This window comes from Heliangelus exortis, chromosome 11 (assembly GCF_036169615.1).
Source record: "Heliangelus exortis chromosome 11, bHelExo1.hap1, whole genome shotgun sequence".
In the NCBI taxonomy this organism is placed as follows: domain Eukaryota; kingdom Metazoa; phylum Chordata; class Aves; order Apodiformes; family Trochilidae; genus Heliangelus; species Heliangelus exortis.
The window spans coordinates 5,593,869-5,612,493 of record NC_092432.1 but is presented as its reverse complement, the minus strand read 5'-3'; the positions used below and the strand labels follow the sequence as shown (position 1 = coordinate 5,612,493).

Sequence of the window (18,625 nt, the reverse complement as noted above, 5' to 3'; positions counted from 1 at the left end):
TCAGAGCACCATCAGTAATATTGTTAGAGTTGAATGGTACGTTGTTATTAACAGTGGCTCAAATTCTCTCATTGTTCCTTGCTCTTGGAATATATTCAATGACCTTTTTGCAGGTCAAGTTGGAGCTGGAATCTATTCTGCTCCCTGGATCCTCCTTCGAGTTGTCCATGCCTGTCCCTCCATTGGCACAGTTATCAGTGATCAGTTATCACTCCAGTTTCACTTTCTCCTCCACATCCAAGGCATTTGCCTCCTCTCTCCTGGTGATACCCTGTCTCTTCCTGTCCTCCAGCCCCTGTTCCCCATCTCTTACATCTTCTTTCAATTGCATTTTTCACCTCTTCCCCAACTTTCCCCTTTTTGTCTTTGTTTATAATAGGGTACAGGCTCTTGGTGATTTCTCTGAGGAGAAAATTGAATCAGGTTGTTTCCCCCTTCTTCTTCCCACTCCCCTCACAGTCACAAATGTGGTTCTTTTCTTTTCTTAACCTTATAGCCCAGAAGTCTAATTTCATCTCTTGATCTTTGGTTTCCCCTCTCATTTCCTTTCTCATACTACTGAACCTTTCACTGTTTTCTGTTCTGTAGTTCTCATAATAAAATGCTTTATTCCTTCCATTTGCAAGCATTGTCTCTTCTCTTTGTCTCTCTGGAAACCCTGCTCTCTTTCCTATCTAGGTTTGCTCAATGTGCTTTCTCCACCTTCTTTGTCCTATGTACCCAGCCTGACATCCCTCTGAAATAGCTCCCAACAAAACCTGTCTGTATTCCCTGGGCAAAACTTAACATCAATATTCCAGCCCCATCCTCTTGACCCATCAGCAATTTTCAGCATTATTGCTTACTTTTTGAAATCTGCTCTGACCATCTGTGAGCCAGTCTTCTATTGATGCTGCCTTTGTTGACTGAAGGCTCCTCATCATCTTCCTACCCTCCAATTTGTTGCTGGGTTCAAAGGTAACTCCTCCTCTTCTGCTCCTTCTGCTCCTTTTTCTAGGCAACCTTATCTGCATATGCCAACTCAAGTATCACTGCTTCAAGTATCACAATGGCTTCCAGTTCTACTCCAGACTTGTTTTATTTTGTCCAAAAGTCAAATTTCATGCAGTGCCTTTGACATTTACTTATTCGTCTTTAGCTCACCATGGATTTTTAATTTCCACTTCAAGAAATCCTGCCTCTTTTTCTCTCCCTTCTTTCTGTCATGGTGTAGGGCCCACACTTACAGTTACTAAGTCTTCTAACATAAGCAATTTCTTCAACTTGCTCAGCTCCCTCTAATGTATTTCATACCAAATGTATTTATGTCTTTCTGAGTTTGATTTCTAACAAACAGAAAAGATGCTGACTCTCCTGGTCCTCCACAGAACTGAAACTCTTACAGAGGCTCCAAGTGTTTCCGGTTATGGAAAAAAGGGTTATCTACTCAAGAGGAATTCAGGAATACAGTTAAGTTATGTAGGAAAAAAATTAGAGACACAAAGGCACAACTTGAACTAAAGCTCACCACCTCTGTGAAGGATAACAAGAAGTCCTTCTACAGATACATCAGTGGCAAAAGGAGGGGCAAGGAAAACATTCATTCTTTAATGGACATGGACGGGAATGTAATTGTCAAAGATGAAGAAAAGGCTGAGGTATTTAACACCTTCTTTGCCTCAGTTTTTAACAGTAAAATGGGCTATCCTGAGGACAGCTGGCTTCTGGAGCCTATAGGAGACAAGAATCTAAACACCCCCCCTGCAATCCAGAAGGAAACTGTCAGTGATCTACTGGGCTGCTTGGATCCCCACAAGTCTATGGGACCAGATGAACTCCATCTGGTGAGGGTGATGAGAGAGTTGGCAGAAGAGCTCGCCAAGCCTCTCTCTATCATCTACCAAAAGTCCTGGCTCACTGGGGACATCCCAGATGACTGGAAGTTGGCCAATGTCACGCCAATCCACAAGAAGGGCCGGAAGGAAGACCCGGGAAACTACAGGCCTGTCAGCCTGACCTCAGTGCCTGGCAGGGTTATGGAACAGATCATCCTCAGTGTAATCACACAGCACCTGCAGGATGGACAGGGGATCAGACCCAGCTAGCACGGGTTTAGGAAGGGCAGGTCCTGTCTGACCAACCTGATCTTCTTTTATGATCAGGTGACCCTCTTGGTGGATGAGGGGAAGGCTGTGGATGTGGTCTATCTGGACTTCAGCAAGGCCTTCAACACCGCCTCCCACAGCATCCTCCTGAGAAAGCTGGCTGCCCACAGCTTGGACAAGCGTACTCTGCACTGGGTTAAGAATTGGCTGGAGGGCCGGGCCCAGAGAGTGGTGCTGAATGGGGCTGCTTCCAGTTGGCGGCCGGTCACCAGCGGTGTCCCCCAGGGATCAGTACTGGGCCCAGTCCTGTTCAATATCTTCATTGATGTCTTGGATGAGGGGATTGAGTCCATCATCAGCAAGTTTGCTGATGACCAAGCTGGGGAGAAGTGTTGATCAGCTGGAAGGCAGGAGGATTCTGCAGAGGGACCTGGACAGACTGGAGAGATGGGCTGACTCCAATGGGATGAGCTTCAACAAGGCCAAGTGCCGGGTCCTGCACTTTGGCCACAACAACCCCATGCAGCGCTACAGACTGGGGACAGAGTGGTTGGAGAGCAGCCAGGCAGAAAGGGACCTGGGAGTCTGGATTGACAGGAAGCTGAACATGAGCCAGCAGTGTGCCCAGGTGGCCAAGAAGGCCAATGGCATCCTGGCATGTATCAGAAACAGCGTCACCAGCAGGTCCAAGGAGGTGATTCTGCCCCTGTACTCAGCCCTGGTAAGGCCACACCTTGAGTACTGTGTTCAGTTCTGGGCCCCTCAGTTCAAGAAGGATATTGAGGTCCTCGAACAGGTCCAAAGGAGGGCAACCAAGCTGGTGAAGGGACTCGAACACAGATCCTATGAGGAGAGGCTGAGGGAGCTGGGGCTGTTCAGCCTGGAGAAGAGGAGGCTCAGGGGAGACCTCATTGCTCTCTACAACTACCTGAAAGGAGGATGGAGCCAGGCGGGGGTTGGTCTCTTTTCCCAGGCAACTCTCAGTAAGACAAGAGGGCATGGTCTTAAATTGTGCCGGGGGAAGTTCAGATTGGATATTAGAAAGAATTTTTTCATGGAAAGGGTGATCAGACATTGGAACGGGCTGCCTGGGGAGGTGGTGGACTCTTCATCCCTGGAGACATTTAAAAAGCGACTCGATATGGCACTCAGTGCCATAGTCTAGTGACTGCAGCGGTAGTTGATCAAGGGTTGGACTCGGTGATCTCTGAGGTCCCTTCCAACCCAGCCTATTCTATGATTCTATGATTCTATGATCTGTGGAAACATCCTTTTTCTCTAGACAAATTGGATCACATGCTTGTTTTTCAAAATTGCTCTGTAAATGTAATTTCTGTAGTTTATTGGCATGACCAAGTTGTTGCTGTCTTGGCTTCCATCCTCTGGAAGGAAGATCCTTTTCCATGACAATTCTGTTTCAACAAATACAAACTACTTTTCACTTTGAAGACACTCTTCTGACTCACTTGCACACTGCCACTTCAGCTTGGTCTCCTAAAACACTACTTGTCACAGCCAGGAGCAGGTCTTGGGTGCAGCCAAAGAGTCAGAGCCCTGTTCACTCTCTCTGACTGGCTGGCTAGAACATACTGGTCAAAAAGCTCCCCTTTCATGGTGGTGATAATTTCTTTTCCTCTTTTGCCAGTTCTTCTTTCTTTGGTTCTGCTTGTACATTTCCAGGGGCAAGATGCTATATTTCTGCAGCACAAGGCACAGCAGCTCCCCAAACTTTGTGGCAGGGACTATGAGATGCCTTATGCAATGGTGATAATAAATAATGTAAATTAGAAAAGCGGCTTGAAATGGCAGTAGTGGTCTCCAAACCACATGTCTGAGACACATTTTGACCTTGATAACTGGTGGATCAACCTACCTGATAACAGCTCTGGCTGTTAGGCCACTATTTGCAGAAATGTTCGTGTCACTGAGACCAGAATCAGCTCCTCTGTCCAGTGACTGGCAGCAGTGCTTTTACTTTGGCAGGACAGCATCCTTCCAGCAACTAGCAAAGGAAAAACATGCACATACACAGCCCTCTCCTGCCCATGGCAACCAGAGCACCTTTCAGACATCCTACCTCACCTGCTGACACAATCCATCAGCACCAACCAAAATCAAATGCAGCTAATTGGAAGGTGATGACAGCCAAGGGACTGCTGGATTTGCATGCTAATTCCTCTCTTGACAGCCAAACTACAGGTAAAACGAGACTGTGCGCTTCATTCCATATAATTTCCTGTCTTCTCCACTGCACACACACATCTACTTTCTCTTGGGCTTTGCTGTCCTGATGCCAGAACTCAACTGGAGATTGAATTACACGTGCTTTCCGAAAAGCTGGCCAAGAATTGCAAGGGGCAACATGTTTTTTGTCCTCTTGTTAGGACATGGCTGCAAACTGCAACTGTAGAAGAGTCTTTAAATGTCACCACAGTACAGGTCATGGTGGGGAGGGCAGAGCTCTTTCTGCAGGCTGGGTTACAGCTTTGTCATGCTTTTTATGCCAGGGCTTAGGATGGATTCCTGGCTCTTGTTTCACACAGTATTGTTTCGAGTATCCAACCTCCTCTCCTGTTCTACCACTGGTATCTGCCCTTGCTCTAAGCCTGCCAATTATTTCCTTTTAAGTGTCAGAAGCACACCAGACACACTGAGATATAACCTTTTTTCAAGCTGATGCTGTTAAACTATTACTTGAAACTGAAGTTGCAGTTGACAAGTGCTACTTCAGTCACTAATAACTACTTCAGAAGTGCTAGTGGCTTCTTGGCTCTTCATGTTGTGGCTCGGGGCTCAGGGAGTGTCTTTACAGGTCATTTAGAGCCATCCATCTGATCTGAAACAGGATCACTCAATCTCTCCTCTGGCTCTGAGCCTTGCTTGCCAAGAGGTTGTCTGTTCATCTCCCCAGGGCTGCAGCAGTGGTCTGTAAAGGCTGCCCAGATCTAGAAGACCCCACTTAGGGACATACCTGTGAAACACAATCTGAATTTCAGTGGCTGCAGGCAGAGAAAGATAAGAGCTCTAACGCCTTGAGGCCCTTCTCAAGAAGAGTCTCATCTCCTTGGCCCCATCACTATTTTATCTCTTTTTTTTTTTTTCCTTCAAAGCAGGTTGAACACCTGCAGGGCAACTCTGGAAGGAGGACAAGTGCTCAGGCACACAACCCAGCTCGGCAGCAGCAGGTAGGGAATATCCTTTCATTCCTTTCAAACTCCTCTTTTTCCAGGCTCATCTCCCTCAGTCTTATCAAGACATCTGAGGTACCTCAGACCCAAAGACTTCACAGTTTGGCAGAGGTCACAAATATTTCCCTTATAGTTTGGCAGGTTTTTGGCACAGCCTTAGGATATATGGGGAACTGAATAACCTAAGGCAAGGCCAGGTCATTGGTGTCACTGATAGTGCATGCTGTCCTATAAGAGATGTTAAATCTAGAACAACCTCCACTTTTCCTTTGTCCTCCTGCACATAACAAGCCACGATGTGGTATAACAAACTGGCTTTTCAACAGAGACAAGATATGTCAGGTTTTAAGTCTCCTTGACATGAAAATGACTTTATCTAAATACTAAAGCCATCCTTTGGATAGCCCAGCCTTGGGCTAATGTCTTTTAGAAAAGGATGCTCATTTAATTCCACAAATGTGAAAACTAGGTCTCAGGTCAAGAGCATAGATGTTCTTTAGCTGAAAAATGCAGATCCATCATAGACTGTTTGTAAGAGTCTGCAACTTTTCAAACTTTGGATTTGCACCTAGATTTTTACATCTCTCCTTGAAGAGCAGGATAAAAATACCCTTGAAGAGCGGGGCACTTCTTATGCTCCTATCGCCACAATTTGTTAGGACACAGAAGACTTCGTCAGGGACACAACTTGTCTGCACAGAACAAATAGCCAGACCTCATCTTATACTGTATTCCTCCTTTATTCTATATCCAGTGCTGTATTCCTTCCTCAAGTAGGAGTTTGATGGGACTTAGCAGGAGAATCACCTTGGACAAGCAGGGTCAGATCACACAGATGAAGGGGCTTGCCACCATGGGAGATGTGGGAGCACCTCAGGCATGAGGTGTTTCATGGAAAAAAAAAGAAAACTAAAGAAAAATCATACAGACAAATAATATCTGTTCCCAAGCAATCAGGAATCACCTCTTCGTGGCTACAAGACCTCTGGCCAAGCCACATGTCCTTCAGTAGTAAGGTGATTGGTTGTGTTGTTTATGGACAGGATTTATCTACAGCACAGAGAAATGTTCATCCTCAGTGGGAAACACAGCTGAGCCAAAGAAAAGCTTGTATTGCACCTGTATCTAGCACAGCTCGTATATGCATATTAGTTTCCAGAAGGCAACAGAAAGCTCATTCACATGGCAATTGGGTCTTTATATCCTCCCCATGTGTATGAACTTATGGTTGTATGAACAGCCATATCCAATTATTGGGGTATTTGATGATCCAAAGTGCTCAAGGCCTTCTTATTCCATCTCATTCAATGTTAAAATTTTGTACTATTTTTTTTTACTGGTTTTCTGCCTGCAGTAAATACAAATGACTTGCCAATAAAAGCTGGTGTCTCCTCCATCAGGAAGACTATAGCATCATTGTTATTTAAGAGGTGGCAGTTTTGACACAATGCTTATTTAAAATACATAAATGAAAAAAAAAAAAAAAAAGATGATGTAATAAATCTGCACGTTCTTCCTAAACAGCCATTGAAAGTCTGAATGCTCTTCCCCTTTCCAAGATCATCAGCCATTTAATGTTTCCTAAGTTGTTTTTACATGAATTAGGGCATTTGAGTGAAGCACTGTCACTTACAAAACCACGCTGTTGTCTCCATCTAATTTTGTGTTAGCAGCTCTTTTAAACTGCTAAATCTAGTTTTTAGAGTATGATGATTTTGTTTTGTGATGCTGTAAAACAGCTGCTACTTTTCTGATGAGTTGCCTGCTTTCCATTTTATGTCTCTGCAAGATGCTGGGTTTCATCATGGCTGGGTCTGACAGGCAGTTGAGAACAACCTGCAAAAAACCCCAAACCACAGCAAGACCAAAAGATTCCCAAAGATTCCCAGGAGTTCAACCAACCATAAAGGCAAACTTGAGAGCACATGGTCCTCTTCACTGGTACCCTGAGATCATCTCAGTGCTGGACCTACAGCAGAATGATCTAAATGAGGAGAAGAAAGCAGGATTAGCAGGAAAGATTACTTGCTGCTTTAAGAGGACATTGAGAGGACATTCAAAACCCCTAAGGCTGTGCTGGGGGGGTGGGGGCAGGAGAGTAAGCTGTTGAAGATTGGGATGGTTGTGCCAGTTGTGTCACTGCTGTGCAGGCTGCTAGAGGTGGATGCTGTGTGGCGGGACAGGTGGCACCTACCCAAGCTTTTCTGCACCAGGGTGACAGAAGACAGCTGTCAACTGCATCTCACCATTAGGTGCTTAATTCACCTGGATTCATCCCGGTACCAGTAAAAGAAATTACATCCAGGGGCCATCCTTTGCCTGTTTCCATGTCCTCACCCATCACCAGCTACAGAAGGACAGAGAGGCTGGCACTGGTTTGCTTGGTTTGGTCCTCAACTTGATGTAACAGTGGAAGGTGGCCCAGCCCTTCAACAGGACATGGCTGCTGGTGGCAGTCAGGAGATGGGAGCAAGGGCCAGACTGACCATGAATCACTGCCCCTTGCTAACATTTCAGGGTGCTTCCCTTAGGTACAGTTCCGGTCTTCTTTGTGCAAGGTATCTTGTACTTCATGCTCACCAGAAGTGCTCATGGGGAACCACATAGTGTTCTGCATGTCAACCTGTAGATGTTTTCTTACTGATTTTCTCATCCAGGCAAACAACCCTGCTTTATTCAGTGGCAGAAGGTGGAACAGTTGTCTATGATCTTGTCTTACCCCCTGGATTTTGCGGGCTGGCGTTTGTTCCATGTGTGCAAACTCAAGAAAATGATGAAAACCATAAAATAAGCACTCAGAGAACCGAAAGAGGAGAAGACTGAGAGCTTTCCAAGAAAACCCACACCTCATAAAAAGATCTTAGATTTGAATAGACAAATTAGAAGCATTTTTCCTCCCTAAGTCTTCCTTCCCTTTGCCCTCCTCAGCACAATGCTCAGGTTTTTCTGAGCATGGTGTAACCCATGGTCTGAGCTGTTGTGAAGATCTTAAACTGCTGAATTTTTATAACCTACAATACATTGCAACTGAGCCTTTGAACTGAAGTGCAAGAAAGTGAATGAACTGAGTAACATCTGTCACGTATGGTTTGCTCGCTCTTTCTCGGCATCCTTAAAATGAATTTAGTGCTTGTGCTGGATCGATAGCACTTGGAGACAGAGAGAAACCTCTGCACAGCCTCAGTGTAGGCACAGCATCTGCAAGACCCTCCCAATGGGTCCCCCCAACCTTCTGCCCTTCTGTTCCCCAAATGCCAGCTTATTCATGCAGGGAGAGCTCTCAGGGACAGGGCTCTGCACCAAATTTGTTCACAGAAGGACAGAGAAGTTTGAGCAGTTTGGGGAGATCAGATGAGGCTGTAAGATGGTGCTTGCCCTCTCTTAGCTGTACACTGAGGGACAACACATCTTAGGTAGCAAAACTTTTTAGTATCAGTTACTGTTTATGGCCATTGATGGAAAAAAATGTAACTGTTTCTCACCATTAAAAGTTTCTCTGTTAGATTTCTGCTACTGGGAGCCTTTGACAGAGAGACAGCAGTCTCAGACACATGAATTCAGGTCAGTGCAGGTTCTGTGCTGAACAGGGCTGGCAGCCTTCTCCTGCAGAGCCAGCACTAGAAACAAGAGACAAACATCCTGAGGCACTGTAATTTCAAGCAATATGTTTTCTTAATGGGCCGAGTATGCTTTGCCTAATTTTGTTTTCAATGTATGGGATTGTTATTGCTCAGTGGCCTCATGCAGGTGCTTAAGCAGTTCTGTGGTATGATTTTTCAGCAGCAACATAAGGTTTTATTGATTGTTACCTAAAGAGGAACTTCAGAGGAAACGAGCATTCGCAGCTGGCTGTGATGGATGTACGTGGAGCTTTGGTAGAAACTTCAGGAGTTGGTGACCTCTCTGTCATGGTCTATTGTATTTTAGGTATGAGTGACAGAAAAAGGACACTGCTTTTCATGCAGTAAGAAGACTTAGGTGAAATAGCATTAGTAATGAATTTGTGTTACCCCAGAAAAGTGTTAGCTTCTCAGCTCTGATCATATGAACATGCCAAAGATAGTTCAATAGGTGGATGAGGTTCCACTGATTGTGAGGATAGTAGAGTGTGGGGTTTATTTTGGTTTATGAATATACCTCACATGGTAGACTTGGGAAACTCTGGTCTCTGCATGGTAAACTAAATCATACAGCTTTTGGCACCTAAGAGACCTCTGGCCCATGACCTGGCCTTGCTCCAGTTGCATAGCAGGACAAAACCCAGGTGCCCAACAGTCATTCCTCCTCACTGCCACCAGCCAGTACCTTGCTATCCATAAAAGCCAAACCTAGGTACCTGTCAGAAGCCAGTTGGAAACCCAGCATCCTCAGCAGGACCTAGTCAAGGTATGTTCCAAATCCTGTTTCTCTGAACAAAGTCTGAGACGGCTACAGCATGAGCAGTGATGGAAACATGAGTTATCTGATCAAGAAAGAGAAATATGTCTATTTCAGAACACATAATCTTACCACATATGTGAAGTAGTTTAACCATTAACAAGTTGTCAAGCATTATTGAATGGAATTAGCTTCTTTATTTCTGGTCAGGATCAATCTTTCTTCCTTCTCTTTTCTTCCTCTTCCCAGTACAATGAGTGCTTGTACGTTACACATTGCAACGCCTGGGGCAGATGACACTTGCCAAAGGGTTTGATGATCAATTCTGATACAAATCTGACATGAAGAGACTTGAGAGAATCTGTATCAGATGATCAACAGCAGAAATAAATCCCCATTTAACACTTCTAAATGATTATACTTGTTTTATCCACCTCAAACACATTAGTAACCAAAAGCAAGTATGAGGCATAGGGATGGTGTATGGCCTAGGACATGGACAGAGTATAGGGGTGAGGATGGCATTTCACATGCCCTTTCTGAATTGAATATTGTGGAAGTGTGGAACTGACAGCCCTTTAGAATTAAGTATGATATTCATTATAAAACTGTGGGGCAGAGAAATGCTAATGGCATCTTGTCCACCAACTCTGCACTAAATTAAAATCAACTTCCATAGTCTTTATGCACTGAAAATCTGCTACATTTGCACCTCTGATTCAGAGACGAAAGAGAGACCTATTACCAGTCCCAGACCTTGGAGCCATGTTGTCTTTGCTCCTCTCCTTTTTTCTTCCAAACCTGGCTCTATATGAGTGTTCTTGCTTATTTCTCCCCTCACAGTTGCTTTTTTCTTCCCACACCTGCCAACATTAGCTCCTGTCTCTGAAATCACACTGCTGTACAGCCTAATGCATGTGATCTCCATGCCAAGATGTTATTTAATTTCCCAACAAAGTTCTTTTGGTGGGGAATGAGCTGAACAGCAAGAGCACAGGAGGGGAGGCATAAACAGGGGTGGGAAGGATCAGGATCAGAAAGAAAGACTCAAATTTATGTTCCCTCTGGCTTTACATCTCCATGGTGTGTTGTGAGTGGCTGGGGAGCAGCGTAGGTGGGGTGGGAATGGCAGCAGGGGGTTCATCCATGGCAGGTTGCTGAATCAGGAACCCTGACACTTGTGAAGTACTCTGTCAGGAACATTAAGTATCCAAAAGTGATAAAGCTTCAATTTGCTAGTCCATTAGACTAATTACTGCAATAATTAAGTAACTACTTGATTAGAACTAATGGGTACCTAATTATCCAGGAGAAAAGTATCAGGTGGCAATTATCAGGTGGCAATTAATAGACTGGAGTTAATGTCTTAGCACCGTCTTTGTATGAATTCATAAGCAAGGTAAAGAAAATAAACAATAACTTATTAATATTTATTGGTGCCACAGTGTTTTTCAGCTTGTTTCATTTACACAGAACCAATTAGTGAAAAGACAGTTAGTGTTGCAAAGATATAAAGTGACTGAAGCAGGAGCTTGATTTTAAAGGAACAGGATCACATTAGCATTTATAAGCAAAGACAAATGGGTATCAGCCAGGGACTTGGTTCTGGTGCTCCTAATTCATCAACAGAAGAAATCAGAGTAATTGAACTCAGTATTAATAATGAAACACACAGGAAGGCAGCTCCTGTCTTAATGGGGTTCACTTTAGTTTTGGTCCCTCCCTGAGCCTTCATCAGCATTTTCTACATTGCCCGGGAAACGGATTGAGCACCTTAGGGAAGGAACGGAAATTTCCCTCTGGGGTGGGGGGGAAGACACCACCGTAAAATCTTCCAGATCAATGCTGCAAAACTGTCTAAGGGAGAAAGATTTCCTGGACAACTCATGCCTGGTTGCAATGCTGCTACAGATGCACCTTTCATAATGAAGGTAAGGTGGTAGAAGTGAATTCCTGCCCATACACTGTGCTTACTTCTGTAAAGAAATCATAATGGCATCTCCATTCCTGGTGATTTCCTCCTGGCTTTGCACCCCACCACTGGTAGTTCCCATGAGTGATGTCTGATCATGAATCTAACCTCCTTTACACCTTAGATGCTTTGGGCAGAATTTTTTTGTTTGGTTGGTAGGAAATTTTTAAAGGTTTTTTTGGTTGTCATGACCGTGCAAAGGCCCAGTTTCTCTGATGACATAAATTGCTGTTGTTTCCTTGGTACCAATACAGCTGTAGTGATTTAGGAAGAATCAAAATATGGCATGGGATCTACTTTTCTCACTCTCTTCTCCAAATTCAAGAGGCTCCAAATTTCCCTGCAGAACAATATAAAAACCCAGGGAATTCTTTCCTACAGATCTTTATGGCCCTAATGATCTTTGCTGCTGCATTGTGCATGCAAGTTGTCTCCTGGTCTCTCTATGGGAGAGCTCATATTAGCAATGATTACTCTCCTGAATGAGTTTTTATGGTGTGATATACAACAAGCTGGCAAATGTTTGTAGAGCACAGTATGAAGGGTTCCCTAATAAACTTTAATCCTTTAAAATTCAACTGTTAGCAAATGAAAGATCAAATTCTTAGGTGGATTTATACCAGCATAGTGAGATGCAGCTCTGCACAGTACTTGATTTTATGGAAGCTGAGAATCTGGCCCCCACAATAGCTATTTCCCTCCCCCCTCCATCCTTTTCTCTACAGGATAAATAAATGAAAGATATCCTAATCATATTTTAGACTGTGTGCAGAGTCACACGCTACACCGTAATGTCTGTATATTAGAACATGTGGAATGATAAATGGAGATAAATCTAAAATTTATAGAACATGAACATTTGCATAAACTGCAATATCCAAACATATAGGCTGTTAAGTAACAATTGCCACAAAGGGCATAAAAAATTCAACTTTGTTTCATGAAAAGAACTCGAATTCCTAACGTGATTAAGATAATATATCATTTGTTCCTATCTTATTAAAGGCGTAATTGTTGTTAGACACAGAAGTGGCATTAACTCTAATCTGGCTTTATATATGTACAAATAGGAGGGGAGGTGAATGTGAAAATTGATGCTTTTGGTGATCCATAGGCATTTTATTAATGTTTGAATAATAACTGCCTGGAGGGCCTGTTATAAATTAAAGGGACGAATTGAGATATAAATTTTTATGAGGACTAGTTATACATTTCCATTATGTGTTTAAAAATGAAGGAATTACTGTGAACACAGCAGAACTCACATTTATTTGAGGTGATTTGGATGGGAGGGAAGGTGCAGTGAAGGAAGCTGCGTGCTGGCTGTAAGAAAGATGTATCTGTCCCTTTGAAAAGATATATCATGTGTCATGAGGGAACTCAGTTCTATGGGAGACTTTTCTCTGCAGCTGATTTTGCATGATTATTTATTTGACAACACCAAGTGATGATATAGCAGCATGTTTTAGGCCACTTACAGAAGAATTCTTATTCTTAAATCATAGAGGAGTTCCCAAACCCCAACCACTGTCAAACTAGAGGAATCCAGTATTTCTCATTATTCCTCCTGTTCTGGATATGCACATCATCATTTTGTGGGCCTCTATGGGAAGACCAAGAGTCCAGAGCTTCCTCCAGCCCTTTGCTGTCGGTGGGAGCCCAGCTCTGAGCCAGCACCAGTTCGTTTTTCTAATCACCATCACAGGTGCCCTGAAAGACCCTCAGAGAGGCCCATCAAAGTGCTTTTACCATGTCACAGCAGGTAATGATCTTCATTCAGGCAGGCACATTGGTCCAAAACGGTGCCTTTTTCCTAAGGGGGAGGACAAAATTTATCCTGGTACTTAGCCAGTCACTTAATATGTGGGGACCTGTTTTCTACCCCTCAGCTTATTGCAACTGACCCCTGAGGGTAAAGCCTTTTAGATCAAATTCTCCAGTTTATTTAGTGTTTAACCCTTGTTTAGAGGTTTGATTGCTCTCGATTTCCATAGGTGCCAGCAAATGGATGCCTTGGAAGTCCTGAGCTGTATCCTCTGTGCATCGAGTCCCTGTCTGTAAAATGGGGAGACTCACGGGAGTGGTTTGAGGAGGAAAGTGTTCATTGTGATGACAATGATGTGGTAACATCTACACCAGTGTAACAGCTGGGCTACTGTGTGTTAGCAGTGTTTTATTGTGAGCCACAGAAGAAGTGAGATTGGAAACACCTTTGATCTACAAACAGCATTTGTATTTTTTTTCCCAAGGTGGAATTAAGTTATTCTGAAAGAAATGTGATGAAACATCATCATGGTTCTCATTATGGCTCTAATTTTGGCAGCCCTTTGCATCTGGACCAGCTCCCCAGGCATCTCACTCTATAACATCTGGTGATAGGAGTGATCAGCTCTCCTTGTTCATTCACTCAGTTCTTTGCCTCCAAACTTTCAGCTGAGGAACCCAATTTGATACCCTCCTAATCTTACTCAGGTCAGGTTCTCAGTGCCCATCATGTTCAAGGAGAGTACCATGGCTGTGTCTGTCTCTTCTCTAACAGTACTTACGTAATGAAGGTCATTTCCCATAAAAGTCATACCAACAACCTGACTTCCTGGAAGCTGTTGTGAAAATATCATCCAGCAAGCAGTAAAACACTAAAAAAATATGCTCCAGTTGATAGGAGCCTTTTCTAAATGCATTACAGTGCCGGACAAGTGACTAATTAGGCAAGAGTTGTTACTGTCTGTTTTGCAAAACTATGTTTTTTTGTTTTTTTTTTTTTTTTTTTGTGTGTTTTTGAAGGGACAGCTTCACAAGAGTTTCTTTAGGGAAGGTGCAGGAGAATGCTATAGACAGTAAGTTCTATGACAGAATTAGCAAATGTATTAAGTACAGTGCCAATCTGGTATAGCAGAAATTACTAAATACCCATCAGGGTCTGTCACTCGTCAAGAAGTGAAATCTTAGACCCATTTAAGTCAATGACAAATGTTCACAGAATCTGGCTGCAAGTTAATAAATGTTTGGAGGCTGTATAACTCAAACGCTGATATTTGTCAGATTAATTATTTGATTGCTCTTATTGTCTGTCAGATAATTTTTTCGTGGAGTTAGAATGCTTTGTGGTTTATTATTTATAATTTTGATTAAGAAAACATCATGCCAGTAAGGAGTTACATCACTGCAGGTTTTATGTTGGGTCATAGACGGTTATTATACACAACATGAAATCATATCACTATATATGCAATTGTAAAATGGTTAAAATGGGGCACAGCTGAGATTGCCTCTTCTGCCTCCTGTGGGTCATTTCCTGGTTTAGGAGTGCTTTAATATTTGACCTGAATATGATATTCCAATATTTTTCTTCTCATGAGGCTACATGTATGTAAAACAAAAGAAAATAACTCTACATGTACACCAATTCCTTCAGCTTACCCTTGCCCTTAATACAAAACAGAGGATTTCAAGACTATATACATCAGGTGTTTTCAGCAAAGTAGCAGCAGCAGCAGCAGCAAATCATAGACATTTGTCATTCCTTGGAGCTGTCTGACAGTTCTGACAATTCATTAGGCTGTGCTGAAAAGAGGTTTAGAAAGCAAAGGAAGGATCACAGGTAGTGGAGTTGCTTTTGCATGATCCAGTAATAGCTGATTTGTATCATTTTTGGTGATGGATACACTGTTCAGATTAAACTCAGCTGAATTTTCCCCCTTCATTCTTCTCTTTTTTTCCTTGCTCTTTTTCCTCCAATAGGAGCTTCTGGGCACATTGGTAAGATTTAGACCTCAATTTGTCCCAAGAAGTAGATGCTGAGGAAATCCTTTCTGGTAGCTACTAATATTTGTGGCTTATCAGAGCAAAGGAGAAGTGAAGTGAGTTTTGCTATTCAGTTTCCAAATACTGAGGCTTTTCTTTTTCATTCTGGTTGAGTTATATTATTTTCTGTGGCTATACCATGACACGTGCCATTCTTCAAAGTCAGAGTCCTTCCCACCTGAATGTATGCAAACCAAGCCTACAACTTTGTTCAGTGATAAGTGCCTCCATTAGCCTACTCCTTCCACTTGCTGATTTGCTTTAGAGACTCCTGTACAAGCAATTTTTTTTGACTCGAAGGCAAATCCTTCACAATAACGCTGAATCTGCAGAATAGGCCACCTGGAAAATATTTGCTCCTCTGCTGGAAAACATTTCCCTTTTCCAGGTTGGTGGACTGACTGAAATCATGCGACAATGTAAAGTGTCTGGGTCAGATTCTAAGGTGATGAGGCAAAGCTTTTCAGCCAGAGGGTATCCCTGGGGTCAAGAAGATGATGGGCTCAGGGATCAGCAATATTAGGGAGCTCACTTAGCCCTGCGGAGGATGAATAGCTTTCCATCTTCAGTCTGTCTATTTTATAGCTGCCACAGAAGAAGTCTGAGATTGATCCTGACCCAGTAATGTTATATGTGGGTCCTACAAGGGCAATATTCAATGCCCATTGGAACACACTCATTTAAAGATCTGTAACATGCTGCTAGAAAATAGTACACAGGTTTTTTTTTGGTATTGTTTATTTTACAAGTGAGGTCTCCCAGGCCCTCAAAGCCATCAGCAAAGTTTTAAGTACCTCCTAATTTGTACCTTTTTGTTTTCTTCTCCAAGGTTCAAAGTGCTGACAGCACCTCCTCACCATCCATCTGAGATGTAACTCTTTCATCCAATAGACTTCCCTCCCTGTCTCAGCCAAAGGCTTACTTGAACAAACATGAACCGGGCTTTTTGGCTAGACAATCCCAGAACTAATTGCAGATTACTCTGGCATTCTTCTTCTTCCAGCCTGCCTTTATGGGCCTGGAGTTATCCTCTTTCCCATGGAAATAAAGGTACGTGCAGGAGGTTTAAAGCAGGGCTAAGAAGTTTAAAGCAATTGTTGATGACACTTGTGGATGCTGGCTCATGTTGTCTGGTGTGCCTCTGTGTCTCCTTATAGGTCGTGTGATTTTTCCAGTTGGTTATGAGCAGGAGGCTGAACTTGCTGGTTTGTTATTCTGGAGCTGTGTATGTGGGTTGAACTGCTGGCATTAATTATTTTTTCATAGTGAGTCACACACTGAATTACAGGATCCTACCCATGGATAGGAGAGCAAACAAAGAAACAAGCAGTCCTCCTTTCCCTCCCCTGACATAAGTTGTATTTTGTCTCCTACGACCTCAACTGGTCCTTTAAATTTCGTATCAAACATTAGAAAGAAAGAGGTCAAAGTAAGAGCCCCGTTGAAAAAAGCCCACAGTCAACCCAGATATGAACTATGGGAACTTGTCATCTTATCATCCTAATTGAAGTCGTTCTGCAATGTATGACAGTCCATCATATATTCTGCCAGTCAGTGTGTCATACATGATGTGTAACGAGAGAGCTCATAAACCCGGAGGGGAAGCCCCTTCCTTTTTATTACTTTATTTGATCATTTTCATAAAAATTCCCCTTGCTCAATACAGAGGGCCGTGTTTATTAGCCCCATTAAAGCTTTGTCCATTCATTTGACACTGTGATTTACACAGCTTTACCCACAAAAGAATCCCATTATTTCCAGACTGGAGAGGTGTCTTTTTTATTGTGTGATGAAAAATAAGTATTTAATTCCACAGGTAAAGGCAAAGAAAGGGGAGATTGTTGTCAGAGGCTCAGAAGTAAACAAAAGGATGCTTTAGGTATAATTGACTCAGAGAAAGAAAACATTCCCAGTAAATATAGAAAAATAAATAAGTAAAGATGCTCTTCCCAAGGAGTGGGAATTGAACCAGGCTCAGCTGAACTTTTTTTTTTTTTGCTTGTGTGCCTTCATTAAAAACAGCAGAATTTGGCAAAATTTCCCTCTGTGTTCTACTCATGAATGTTTCTAGAAAATACCAGCTTTCATACGCAAATATTCTTGAAGTGAAATTGGTGGCTTCCTTTGAACACAGTTAGTGCCTCAAATCCCATCTGCTTTTCCTACAACACGCCCACTCATTATCTAGCTTATTTGGCTTTATTTTATTTTTTTTTTAATGAACACAAATTAAGCTATTTAATCAAATATGTACATGATTACATGGCATTTTTGCATAAGAGTTATACACCCACGGAAATCATTAATCACAGATAACAACACTATGTTAAAATTAGACATTTTTCTTGCTTTCTTTGTGTGTGTGTGTGTGTGCTTTTTAACATAATATCCTGTGTAGCTCTAATTTCACCTCTACTCTCATTTGAATAAAGCAGGATTGTTTTACATCAAATTATTCATTTGTCTGTAGCTCTGATAATTGGTATTTATGTTTAGGCTTGATCTCAGAGGAACAATAATACAGGACTTGGAAATAAAATTTGAATGAATCGGGTCTTTTTTTTTTTTTTTTTAATTTTCCACCCTTTTGCTAGCACAGAATGTCACCACGAATGTCCATTGGCAAACTGGATCAGAAAGAGTGTCACAGTGCAGGACAACCTAGAAGATGACAGGTATTTCCAGGCATAGCAATGATGAGATCAAATCCCCTTCAACCTGCCTTGTTTGCTGATCTTTTAATCAGATTCAACTTCACTGCAGCTACAGCACAAGGTTCCCTGACAATGTATGACAGCATGTGACAGAAATATATATATATATTTTTTTTTTTGGCCATTTGATAATATTTCAGATAAATCTGAAGCCCCAGCAGCATCTGATAAATGTACCAAACTTTTTTAGTGGAAGCTTTTAAATGTGCGTAATTGAACTGGAGGGTTTGGGGTTTGTGTTCATACGGTTGTAGTGGAATCCAAACAGGAAAGTGAAGAAATTATCTAAACCCTTTGAGGTTAACATGCCATGAAAGAGCATCAATGACTGAAGAGGACATTATTAAAAAGCAGCCAACCTAGCTCAGAAAGAACCACTGTGTGAAGCAAGAGCCCGCAGAACAACACCCAGGGCTGTTTGCCATCCCACAGGGATATCTATTTCATCCCCTGTCTTCATCTCTCCAAATTTCCTCTGAAGTGCTT

The 18,625-nt window shown here is 42.6% G+C and overlaps 1 long non-coding RNA gene across 1 annotated transcript in view; it reads right to left on the bottom strand.

Annotated features, from left to right (window-relative positions):
• Positions 1–14,402, bottom strand: part of LOC139800807 (uncharacterized) — a 369,707-nt gene extending 355,305 nt beyond the window's left edge. Inside the window, exon 1 of the long non-coding RNA XR_011727954.1 lies at positions 14,361–14,402. This is a non-coding gene — a long non-coding RNA (uncharacterized lncRNA). The remainder of the gene's footprint in view (positions 1–14,360) is intronic.
• Positions 14,403–18,625: the final 4,223 nt, after the last annotated feature.